Raw genomic sequence first — 9,453 nt, 5'->3', positions numbered from 1 at the left:
AGTTGGTCATACCATAAACAAAAAAAAATATTACACGCAAAACGATCTCTTACTAACATGAGAAAACAATTCTCCTATTAAAGGAGAAAGTGTTTTCCGATTTTCTATCGATGTAAATTTTGTGAGACTTTCTAATGAGAAATATAAATAGGATGCCTCTTTCACAATTTCACCCTATCTCCAAGAATTTCTTGAGATTTCTGTAGCATTGTTTTCTTCTTCATTTGGTAGGTCGACCCGCTCAAAATCGGGTTCAGCCATAGGAGCTTCGTCAAAGCTCAAAAACAGCAAATTTTTGAACAATTTTTATCGCAAAATAACTAAGAAACAACCCAACAAGATTTTAATCTAATCCATATCAAAAACAGCAAATTTTTTAGCGATATTTTAGAGTTTTTGAAAGTTTTAATATAATTTTTCAAGCTATTAGTCGTGAATCACAATTTTTATTGGCACAAAAATGTGTGATTTTTGTATTAAAAAATAACATGAAACAATGAAAAACAACATGGGAACAAAAACCCCTCAAACTAATTTTCATTTTACATCAATAAAACAAGATCAATTTAAAGAAAAATTAAACTTTCATAATATGAACACTATGTTCATAACAATACATCCATGAACGAAATTCTTTCGCTATATGAAACGATTTCAAACAATTTTTGTATCAATAGATCACTAAAAACTTGTTTTTCAAAAGCTCCAAAGCAATTTAAGGTTTCAATGCATCGATTGAAAATAATTTGGGAAATTTTCTAAACTTCCATGTAATAAAACCCAGAAATTCAGATTCGAAATTTTATTGGAATACTCAATGAAAACATGCATATGATATATTGCTAGAAAACTCTCATCACGTAGAATAAAAACCCCAATGTTTACAAGATCAATTGCAAAAAATTACAAACAAAATTTTATCATAAATTTTACTGGTTGAGAAAATTATATTAGGTTTTACTTTTTTTAATTAATATCATTGTATTTCTTTGTTATTTTTTTATTGACTCTTGCAATTTTGAATGCTTGTTAAAAATTCATATGATTTTTTTAAATCTTATAAATCCATTTTGTCCTTTCAAATCTTATAAATTCTATTAAAATCCAATCTTATGAAATCTTGATTGTAAAAAAATTTTTTAAAGTCCTTCCAATTCTAAATAGTCTTTTAAAATCTATAAGATTTTTTATATCAAAAAAAATCTTTTAAAATCATAATCCAATACATCCCCCTTATCCATTGAGGATAACTTGAGATGCTATACAATTTCAAAATCTCATGTGATAAGAACATGAATTTGAATTATGAAATCAAATCTTATCGGAAGACTATAAAATTTAAGGGTCCCCAACTTCTCTTTTTCATTGAAGAAGAGATTTTGTGCAGCAACCAATTACAACTATATCTTACTAGTAAGACATTGTTGTAATATTAAAGTTGTTTTTTCTCTCTTTACCACATAAGTCGACAGCCTTATGAGAAGAGTGAAAAAAGCAACTTTTAAAATTACAACTATGTCTTACTAGTAAGACATAGTTGTAATTGGTTGCTGCAAAAAATCTCTTCTCTCATGAAAGGAGAAGTACATTTCCCATAATTTAATTAGTTGAAGTGGTACATGTTTGATTTCACTTAAGCAAAGTCTTGAGTTCAAGTCCTTTTGAATAAAAAAAATGGCCTTTGGGAGAACTAGTCCCACCACGATGTGGATGTTCTAAACTCGAACATAATTACCTTCCGTGAATGATACATATGGTTTGCCCAAAAGTAATATATATAATTTAATTGTTTTGCACTGATATTTTGATAATTTAAATCATTAAATTATCAAAAAAATTGATAATTTAATATGCATTATAATTTTATATTATATATAAAAAATATGTCATTATAATTTTGACAAACTCATATGGTTTTCAAAAAAAAAAATATTATAGAAAATGTTAAATGATAACTTTTAGTGATTAATAATATTTTAGGCAGAGGGTGTGCGTGACGACAACCTTCCCGAAATCAATTTTTTTTTTCATTTATGTTCCCGGGAAGAGAAATGTACAGAAAACTCGTTTGGTAAAATCGATTTATTTTTTTGTTCACGGGATAAGCCGGTTTAATTTTTGTGCCAGGAACATAAAAAAGAATAAAATTCCTTCTGCTTTTTTATATTCGACCACAAAATGAGAAACACTTGTCTCTCTCACACACTCCCCCACTACCATCATCACCACCACAATCATCATCCCAACACGACCACCGCCACCGTCGTCGTCGTCATTGTACCACCAGTGTCGTCCTCACCACCACCACCACCACCCACTGCCATCATCACTACCACCATCACAATCACCCGCACCACCACCATCATTGCAGCCACTGCCATCACCACCACCACCATGCCATTATCACTATGCCACCACTACTGTCGCCGCTGCCACCACCATCGCCGCAGCCACTACTATAACACCCCTGTCTACCGCCGGTGAGTTAACCTACATATGGTACAGTAGCGCTTTATAATTTATGAATTAAGCGAAAGGCTTAACATGCGTATTTAATTAAGTTATGACAAAAATACGAATAAACTTTTTCTTTTATCGTATTAATGTTCTGATTTACATTCCATTAATGAATTAACACATTTCCTATTATTCCCTGCATTGCCACGTACAAAACTTAATTCCAAATGTTATAATCTGCGCAGTCTCATACCTGTACAAATTTCTTGAACGGTCTACCTACGTCTATTCTACTCATATTTGTACTGAACAGATATATTCCATTTGAATATGATCATAAAGACCATTCTAAACAGAAAACCTACGGACAACATAACGGCTATTATTCGGATAAATCCAAATTTCTATATTACAGGAAATCTACACAAAACATAAATAAACATTTTCTGACTTAGAATTCATTCATGAATTCACACGGAATCTGACTTAGTGTCAATCCTCTTATATTATGCAAGTGCATCAGTTATTTCCCAAAAATGAAGCCATCGTTACTTACTTATCATGATATAATCCTACGTACGTGCTATCCACCCAATTAGCCCCTCCCTAAGTCATATTGTATAAGGGCATGGTTGTACATAGTCTCCAAGAACAAAAAAATGCACGGACCAGCAGTTGGGATTCCAATCCAAGCTGGTGTACCCGGGTAACATGAACTGGTGTACTCGGGTAGATAGGACAGAGTGCATAAAGGTAATTGCGTAGTTGGTTGAAAGCAACCAAGGTGTCATTTAGGTCAAACAATGATCTTAACATCACCAAACTGACTTAGCCATACCTATTTGGACCTAGTATGAGGTTTGCTCATTCTAAACTACATAGCTTTCATTCGGATCACATATAGTGGCAAAACATCAATGATGCAAAAATGTAAATTTCAAATACTTATTTCATTAACAAGAAAGACTTATGGAATACACTTCCAAGTACAAAATAAGTCATATATATATGAAGATAAATACATCCAAAAAGGCCTGAATACATCCAAAACCCCACTAAATACATCCAAAAGGCATGAGTACATCCAAAGCCCCGCTAAATACATCCAAAAACATATACCCAAAGCCTCGCTAAATACATCCAAAAAAGGCTTGAATACATAAAAAAAATCCCTAATGGCTGGAATCTAACTGCGTCTCCTCCCCATCCTCATCCTCCTCCTCCTTATCATCAGACTCAACAGCAGCAATAGGCTTCTCCATATTGCGGGCACCCTTTCTGTAGTCAGCCTCCAAGCGTGTCACCCTGTTGTCCATCTGAGTCCGCCATTTGCTTGTGCTCTGTCTAAAGTCCCTAAACTCACTGGTCAAGGCCACATGTCAAGTTATACATGGATGCCATGACATGATCAATTGTCTATCCACCCTCAGGAGTTGTCCATCCACCCTCAAGAGATGGAGGAGGTGGTGGTTGTTGGATGCGGGTGGGACGTGCAGGTCCATCATAAGCTACAGTAGTATCATCATCATCATCAAGGCCTGCATCCACAGCAAGAATATTAAATATTAAAATTTTGTTAGGTTAAAAATAAAAATTAAATATTAAAGATCACAAACATCACTGTAGGTGCATCCTCCATCTCAGTATCATGGTGAAGGGGTGGTTCAGGTGCCCTCCTCCAGTACCACACACCCGCCAACTCTGTATAATCCCACATTGCTTCAGTAGATGCTCACCAAATATGGCATTCCATCCCGTGGCTGTCTTAAGCGTTTCAATTTTCATAAGCACACCAAATTTATGCAAAATCTTCTGCACTAGGAATGCAAAAGGCAATTCAATCTTCTTAGACTTCGAAGCCTTCCACATAAGGATGCATATGTAGTGCCTCTAGTTCACCTGAATATGGTGAAGGATGGCCCGCAATACAACAAAGTCACCTTCCATCATCTTCGAGTGATTATGACCATGCTGGAAAATAATATGTGTCACAATATAATGTAATATGCGGGCGGACACCGATAAATTGCTCACAGGATAATGAGCAAAATGTCCAGCCATTGCATCAGCTCTCCTTGTCTCCGCAGCAATCGCCTCCCAATCATAACCACCAAATATATGATGGGAGTCTCCGTCTACAAGGCTGCATCTGGTAATTCATCAAAGTCAAACCCAAGGAGCTCTGTCCAGATATGGAAAATAACGACAATATCAATCCTGTAGACGCGAGAAGTCAGCTCGCCCTGTAGGTAGTAGAGGTTCTGGTAGAAATCCCTCACCATAACCTCTGAATACGGGCACTTCATCTCCGCAAGCACTAAGAGATATGTCTGATCAAGAAGTGGCACAATGTTAAACCGCTCCAAGTTGAAGAACGCTGAATCCAGTGATTCGGCTCATATATTTTGTGGCTCATGAAGGACTTCACAAACCTCTCATGAGCTGCAATGTCATCCTCAAATAAATATCTGAAAGACAAGTTAGAATCCTGATGAACAAAAGCCTGTGGCTGAGAGGATGAGGACCCATCATGTCGGCGCTTGGTCCTTCTTTCGGTATCCACCCCTCTCTTATTTGAAATGCATCTATCAGTCATTTTGTCACAATGTCAAATTGAAAAAACACAAATGCACCCATATTAATACTAATCGCAATATAATTAACACTAAAAGATCATACATCAATCGTGGACACAGAAAATTAAATTCAATCTCAAGAATTAAAAATTAAATTAGCAAACAGTCCAATCACTATGAAAATGCAAAATGTAATCAACAATTAAACTATATTTAGGCACTTGAAAGGTACCCACAAATGAAAATTAGAATACAATTTTAAGGTTCATCAAAAATTAAAAAGTAAAAAAACGTACGCTGCTCTATCCGGTTACTGTATGGTGAGGAATCACTGATTTCTCCCTTTTCGCAGCTCTATCCGGTTACTGTGTTTTGTAGGTTTGAAGAATAGACGCTGCTGGGTTTTTAAAAAACCCTATCCGCGACATTTACCCGGGTAACCCCATTCCTACTCGGGTAAATAATTCATAGTAATTTTCATATTATGAACAATACCCGGGTAGTCTACCTAGGTGCTCGGGTAGTGTTATTTTTTCGAATTATACCCGAGTAGCCCCTTATGCACCCGGGTATTTTACGGTGTCAATAGTAAAACAGGGGCAAATGAATGATATGTTTTGGTGGAGAATTAAAGGCTACAGTGGTCAAAAAGTCGTGTTTTAATAGTTCCCTACGTGCGTGATTTATTAATCATCAAAAAAGTTTTATCGGTGAAAGAAAGACTACTTTCTCGACGTTGAAGACTATGCTACCCGTTTTAGGGAGAATGGCTTAGTTTACAAATTAATTTATTTACTTACTTATTTAATTATTTATTTATGTATTATATAACTTATTTGTTTGTTTATTAATTTATTTTCCTACTTATTTATTTCTCATTTCTGATTTAATTATTTGTATTTATTTACTGACTTATTTACTTATATTGCATCTATTTATTGACATATTGTGTATTAATACAATTACTTATTTGTTTATTTTGGTAAGATACACTTACTTATTTATCTACTTGTTTATTTGTTTATTATTTTATTTATTGGCTTTTTTTATAGGATATTTATTGACTTATTATTGAAGCTATTAGTGGAAACAAATTAGATAAATGATTGGTTGTAATTCTGTATCAAATATTACTCATAAAAAGAGTAATAAATAACTTGATATCTTGGATTGTGGGCAAAATAACTGGTCCAATTATTGTATCATCTACTATTTATATTAAAGGGAACCCCCTCCTTGATCATAATTGAGAAGGGAAAAACATTTTCAGTGTGGACGAAGGCTAATGGCTGAACTACGATAAATTTATATGTTTTTTATTTTTAACATGGTATCAAGAGCAAGTTAAATTTTTTTTCCTCTCCTTATCAAAAGATCTGATTATTATTTTTTTCCTTTCTTTTTACCAAAATACCTTTCTCTCCCTTGTTACCCTAGTCATCTTTTTCACAAATTCAAACTGCCGCCACCGCCGCTGCTTTCTTCCCCAATCCTGGTGTGCTACCGCCTACCGCCGTTGTTGTCCTAGTGTGCTCCTCCGACCAGCTTCAAGCACGCTTGCACCGTTGACCACACCTGAGCCGTCATTAGATGCCATTGTCCCATCGCTTCGAGCTCGCCTGTTAACCACTGATCGCCTCCGATGACCATCTCCGACCGTCTCCGACAACCATCTCCGATCTGACCTTGCATCAGCAGGTCGCGCATGTTCCTCTTCGTAAAGCAGTTATCCCATTTACAGCTCTGTTCGTCTGAATTCACAGACCACTGTCGTTGGACTTCACAGCCACCATTGTCAGATCTACCACCCTGTTTGTCGGATCGCCATTGTACTGTTTCCCTTGTACCGTTCATCAGACCAGCAAACCTCTCATATTGGATCTATAGATGTGCTTGTCCGCAGCACTTGAAAACTTGTGTGCAATCCACCTCTCTCTACGAGATTGTGCCATCCACAGGTTTCATGTTTAATTTATTTTTTATATATATAATTTGGATTATCTAGTTTGTTTATTTGGTACCAGGCCACTTCGGACAAGACTGATACTGGACGTCTCACTATCATCCTCTTCAATGGTCGGAACTATATGCCATGAAAGTATGCTATCATGTTTGCTCTCGATGGCCACTCCAAAGATTCATACCTCATTGAACTTGCTCCATCCAAAACAGATGCCAAATATGCTACTTGGAAGGTATCTGACAACCAAGTTCTGACTTGGCTATTTAACTCAATGGAACCTGAAATTTAATAACTCTTTGCATATTCGGACACTGCCAAGGACCTTTGGGAATCAGTTGCACAACACTTCGGGCATGAAAATAATGTATCTCGTATCTGTGAGCTTCAACAGGAAATTCACACAACTCATCAACTACCTGTATAATCATTCACTGATTATCACTGTCAATTGAAGAAAAAATGGAATGAGCTACGACAATGCCGACCCCAAGCAGCAACTGTAACTGACTATGTGACCCGGGAAGAGCAAGATAAGGTGTTTACTCTCTTGGCTGACATCACGCTGGAGTATGAGTTTTTGAAATGTCAAATCCTGATGATGTCTCCACTTCCTTTCTTTACAGTTGTCTATAACATCATTCACCAGGAGGAGACGCGTTGTCGTGCTATAAAGCCAATATTGCCCATTCCTTGTGATCGCAACGAGCAATCAACACACTATTCTCTTGCCCCAGAGACTCCGAGTTTCGGTACTCAGTATTTCCACATATCATATGGGTCGATTTGGACCTAAGGGACGCGGGAGAGGACGTGGTAGCCACCGATATCATTGCGATCACTGCAACAAAGATGGTCACTCTCGTGAACGATGTTGGCTTCTACATCCACATCTCAAAAACTCCAGGGGTTATCCCATTGGTGCAAATAGTAATGTCTCACAAGCATCTTCAAGGGAATTCCTTGATGATGTCCAATCTACCTTGGGGAAACTTGTTGTTCATCTATAGGAATATCTTGGCACGAGTGGAAAAGCTTCTGATTCTAGTCACTTTGTTCATGGTGGTATGTTTTTTGCACTCACCAGTTTTTCCCTCAATCTTTCATTATTGATTCTGGTGCTACAGAGCATATGTGTAATGACTCTACTCTATTATCTGATATATTTGATATTAATCACATTTCTCCTATAACTGTTGCAAATAGAAATAAGGTTCCTGTATGAGGTCTGGGAAAAATTAATCTATTTGACACAAGATCAGATACACTATTTGTTCCCTCTTTATCTGCTAAATGATTGTCATGTGGATGATTTACGTTGTTTTGGTCCTCAATTCACCTGGCAAGGCCCGAAGTGGAACCATTTGCAAGGATTTCTTGGAGTTTCATCGAAAGACCTTGGAAGAAATTCAGTTTCCCATGCAGCTTATTAACTTGATTATGCAGTGTGTGCAGACTTCTAAAATAAACATCATGTGGAATGGTGGCAAGATTGAGATGTTTAACCCTTCAAGAGGCATTCGACAAGGTGATCCTCTTTCACCATACCTTTTTGTCATTGCTTTGGAGAAGTTAACTCATATTATAAACACTGCTATGAGTGGAGCTATTTGGAATCCAATTCGGGTGGGTAAAGATGGTCCTAGCATTTCGCATATTGCTTTTACGGATGACTTGATGATTTTTATAGAAGCAAAGGAGGAGCAACATGATATTCTTATGAAATGTCTTAACTTATTTGAAGAAGCATCAGGCCAAAAATTAAGTGTAGATAAAACAAGTGTCTATTTCTCTAAAAACACCAGAGATGATGTTATTTCAAGAATCATCCAGAAGAGTGGCTTCAAACATGTGAAGAATGTGGGTAGATATTTAGGTTCTATGATGCAACATGGTCAAGCTTCAAAGGACCTTTATGCAGGCATAGTTGACAAGTTAAAAGAAACTCAATGTTTGGCATCAGCAGACTCTATCTCAAGTAGGAAGGATTACCTTGTCACAGTCGGTCTTGGAATCCATGCCTTACTTTCAAATGCAGAGTTGTAAGCTTCCAGTGGCTGTTTGTAATGATATGGAGAGAATTCAGAGGAACTTTATTTGGGGTGATAAAGAAGGTAGAAGAACTCATCATCTGATCAATTGGAATACATTAATGCTGCCTAAGGAGAGTGCGGGTCTTGGTTTTAAGCGTTTAGCTACAATGAATGATGCTCTCCTTGCAAAAAGAGTTTGGAGTTTTTCGAATAAGCCAGATCATCTTTGGGTTCATGTTTTGCAAGCTAAATATGAAAACAGAAATAGAAGAGGTGCTTGTTTTGTGAATTATAATGGAGATTCTGCTTTATGGAGGAATATGTGCAGGATTTGGAGGGAGATGGAGAGGAGACTTAGATGGGAGGTGAATGATGGGAAGGATATCAGTTTCTGGAATGATAATTGGCTTATGATGGATAAACCTTT

Source organism: Gastrolobium bilobum, unplaced genomic scaffold (genome assembly GCF_033153095.1).
Source record: "Gastrolobium bilobum isolate Gb01-03AN ecotype WA unplaced genomic scaffold, APGP_CSIRO_Gbil_v1 utg3778, whole genome shotgun sequence".
Classification (NCBI taxonomy): domain Eukaryota; kingdom Viridiplantae; phylum Streptophyta; class Magnoliopsida; order Fabales; family Fabaceae; genus Gastrolobium; species Gastrolobium bilobum.
The sequence above is the reverse complement of the archived record's forward strand: the minus strand, read 5'-3'. Positions refer to the sequence as shown.